Source organism: Crocodylus porosus, unplaced genomic scaffold (assembly GCF_001723895.1).
Source record: "Crocodylus porosus isolate Cpor-Errol unplaced genomic scaffold, CroPor_comp1, whole genome shotgun sequence".
NCBI lineage: Eukaryota > Metazoa > Chordata > Crocodylia > Crocodylidae > Crocodylus > Crocodylus porosus.
In genome coordinates this window covers 234,937,362-234,941,666 of record NW_017728886.1, presented here as the reverse complement: position 1 = coordinate 234,941,666, position 4,305 = coordinate 234,937,362, and positions in this window count along the sequence as shown.

Here is a 4,305-nt window from a genome sequence, read left to right as displayed (position 1 = left end):
TCTGCAGGCTGTATTTGGCCCATGGGTCAGAAGCTGAGAACCCTTGCTTTACAGCAGTGGCTCTCAACCTACTTATGACTATGACACCTCTGTCCATAACTTTTTTCTGAATTTAGAGACAAGCCATTAAAAAAGGGAATGAAATTAACTCTTGGACTACAGAAAAACAATAGAGCAATTCTCAAGTTGCAGTGAACTGGAAAAGACCACAACAGTTTACAAAGCTTTTGAAACAACGGATTTCTATTTGAAATCTCTTGGTTCATCTTGTGAATCATGTATAGGTATTTGCATGCTTAACAGTGCTTATATTGTGGCAACCTTGGGCACCCTTAAGGCTCTTGTGCCACCTTAGGGTGCTGTGACACCATGATTGAGAATTATCGCTTTAGAGAAGGGGTGCTCAACTTCTCACCCATGTGCCAGATTTAGCCCCCAGGGTTATGTAATCCAGACTGTAGAGCACCCCTGAATATCGGGGGAGCCTGATGAGCTGTGACCCTGCATATTGGATCAGGTTCACCTGGTGACACAGGGCCCAATCCCAGTGGGCGGGCCAGGGCCCTGCACAATTCTTCTGGTTTGTGGGGCCAAAACTTTGAGCACCACTGCCTTGGAGAAAATAATAGGGTCAGGCAGGGGAAAGGTGACAAGCTAGAGAACAGGGTAAAAGGGGCATCAGCAAATATGTGTGAAACCCACTGACAAAACATATCTGTTTCCTCCTGTTGCTGCCCAATAAAGAATGACAGTCTACAGTTAGTCTGGACCATGGATATAAAGCAAGGGTGTCAAAGATCTGGGTTACAGAGCCCTACCATCTGTCCCACAGTACTGCCTGTAGGTCTTAGACTGGACCACTGCATGCAGCGCCCATGCTAAGCTAGCCCTATATGGTGGATCTCACAGGCTGAACACAATGTGCAGAGCTAGGATCCAAACTAGCCCTGTGTGCTGGGTCCAGCATAAAGAACTAGTCCAGCATATTGTATATGCAGTACATGGGGAAGGAGCTGGACCACACTGCATGCACGTCTGTACACTGCACATGTGCTGGTTCTGGCATGCAGGCCTGGTCTGTAGGCCTGATCCAGTCCCGTGCCCCTCCTACAGCCTGTTGGTCTGCATGAGTTTGATAACCCTGATCTAAAGGTTCCCACTGTACTGATGAGGGATTAAAATAATTCTGCATGACTAAATGCTTTTTATTCTCGTTACAGGGGTGTAGGTTGCATCGTGTTGGTCTAAGGACATAAGCAGACAAGGTTTCTTCGGGTGAATCTGATATCTTTTATTAGACTAACTTAAATAGTTGGGGGAAAAAAAATTTAAGCAAGCTTTCAAGTTTAAAAACCCATTGTCAAGCTGAGGAAATTTCTACATAAGCTCTACAGAAACTCTCTCAGCCTGACAAAGGGTTTTTAAACCTGAAAGCTTGCTTAAAATTTTTTCCCCCAACTATTTAAGTTCAGCTAATAAAAAATTTCAGATTCACCCAAAGAACCTTGTCTGCCTTTTATTCTTGTTTGCTTTTTTAAAAACCTAGAAAATTTTCAATTATTTTGGTATTTGTGGAGGGACTTCTATAAAAAAACAGAGTTTTTAAGCAACAGCTCCTTTCACTACACAACCACAACTCATTTCTGAGGCAACATCCGTATCTCAGGAGGCAGGGGGGTCCAGGGAGAAAAGTGCATGCCTGTTGACTTTAATACATTAAAGGCAACATTAACCCCAGAAGTTCCAATGTTAAGCACTGAAAAGTCATTAAAGTGTGTGTTGGAGGAGTGGGCATGTGTGTGCATTGCATGCCTTGAGATTGCAAGATCCCCTTTTAATTTGACTATCAAAAGAATTAGAAGTAGCAAAATTCAATGTAAACTAAATTTAAAAGAAAGCATGTACCTGTGTTTTTTTTTTCTCTGTATAGCAGCTGACAATCTTACTTGTTCTAAATTCATGTTTATTGTATTTATTATGTTTGGTATGTTTCTCTACTTTTGTTAAAGTAAGTTAATTATATCAAGACATCATTAGTACTAACATGCAATAAAATAGGCTGGCACAGCTAAGTCTTTTGGACACCCAGTTGACTGGTTAAGACTTAATGAAAGACAGCCACTAATACAGTAAAAGATTATGGACATGCACCACATTTTGGTGTCTTCATAATATACCTAGCATCTCCTTCCCCATACCCTGACATAGCAGTTCTTTTGGTGGTTTTTAAGAATTATTGTCCTAGTGTCATATGTGTGTGCAATGGCAAAGTAATACACACAAAATCACTTGTACAGCTCCAGTCAGGGCCTGAAATGAAAAATACTGGTAAAAGGAAATGGAAATGAGGTTTAACAATCCAGACCCTTCCTCTCTCCCCAGAAACTATATACAAATTCTTAAAATAAAAGCTCTAGTAAAGATAAGGTTAACTAGGTTATAGCCATATTGGTCTAAAGGAAAAAGCAATCAGGACTCATGGCAGAGGTGATATGTTTTATTAGACCAATTAGATTTTTGCAAAAATAAAATAATTTTTAATTGCAAACTTTTGGGTGCAAACACCTTTCATCAGGAATTGGAGAAGAGACTGTAAAAGTTCTCCATAGTAAAGATAACAAAACTACTATGAAATAAATGGTTCCTAGCGTAAGATTGTGTATGTGTGGTTTATAACATCACATTTAATGTTAAGACATGTTTTCTTGAAAATGAATCTGGTACCGTTATTTAATTCCTTTGTACAGTTTAAAACATCCAAGGGAAAATCTAGGGGTTACCTCTTTATTTAAAAACCCTCCATTTTAGGACCTAGATTAATAGATCCAGTCATACTGCTGTCAGAGCTAGTACTGAAGATGATTGTGGAAAGATCAGTTGTATCTCTTTCCCCTCCCATGAGTTAGTTCTAATCCTGCTGCTGGCCTGTCATGGTCTCTTTATGGAGGCTTTTGTCACCCCAAAAAATAGCCAGACAATGGCACAAGTCTTCAGTATCCATTTCAGAAACAGAGGATACTACGAACATGGCAATTTTATGGGCGACTTAGAAACATACCATAACTTGTATTTGAAATTTCATCTAGCAGCTGAATGTGCTACAAGCATATGGGCAAGTGGACCAGAAACTGATGCTATATCCATACCAGAAAAGGTCTGCAGTACACCAGCAAACAGTGCAGATGCAGCTTAAACCTGGGAAGCTATATCACTCAGTCTGTTTTACTTGGGGAGCTGAAACTAGCAAATTAAGCTGTACATAGAGATTTCATCCTATATAACTGCTTCAGCCCTAGGTCTCTTTCCTGCATGACATCAAAAGTATTTTTTTTTCTCTTCTACAATGCCCCTGAGTATAGCTGTGCTGGTAAAGCTTCTTGAGTGTAAGCCTGGTTTAAAGGATACTGATGAATGATAACAGTCAATAGAAAATGGAGACACCGAGTGCTGTGAAGGCCAACCCACAAAGGAAATAAGTTCTTAAGCAATAAACTGAATTTTAGAGAATGAAGCAAATACTGTGAACTTGCCGACTTTTGATGCAGCTACCGTAAATATCAAAATGCTTGGAAAAACTAAACCACTTTATGTTGAACAGACTTGTGGGATGCGAAGAGGGAGGCACGCTGGACTGGGGTAGCAAAACCATCTAGTACTCATTTTTCTGCCCGCAAATGGAGACGAAGTAGCCTGCTAGTGCTAGGAGGTCCTGACTTCACTCTCATGATTACAGCTGTGGTCGAGGGAGGCCCTGTCAGCACCAGGCGAGGCACGCGCGCTGAACTACCCGTTCGCCCACCTGCAGAGGAAGCCGCTTGACGTCACGCGCATGTGCCCTGAGAACCCTCGGGATCCTCCCCCTTCTGCCTGGCACAGGAGCCCGCGGCGCTGCGCACGCCCAATAAGGCATCTTCCGGCCGTTGCCTGTCATCAGCGCCTTCCGTCTCGCCCCCCTCCCGCGCATGCGCTCTCCGACACTTTGACTGGTGCACGCGCTCTCCGTCCCTTCGGGCGTCGGAAAGCCGACGGGCAGTTTGGCAGCGCATGCGCCACGCGCTCCTGACGCAACTCTCCCGCGCATGCGTCGAGCCTGTCAGTTCCTCCGCTTCGCACGTGGCCTGTCACCAGCTCTCACGCGGCGCATGCGCAACCACTCACTTCACCCTCCCCCTCCCGAAAGCTCTCGATACACACCTCCTTCCTGTGACCAGCCCCTTCCTGGAGCGCATGCGGCCTTGTCCTCCTTCCCTCTCTCCTCCCCTCTGGGCAAGCTCCGGCGCCGCACGCACCTCCCCCCCACTGCCC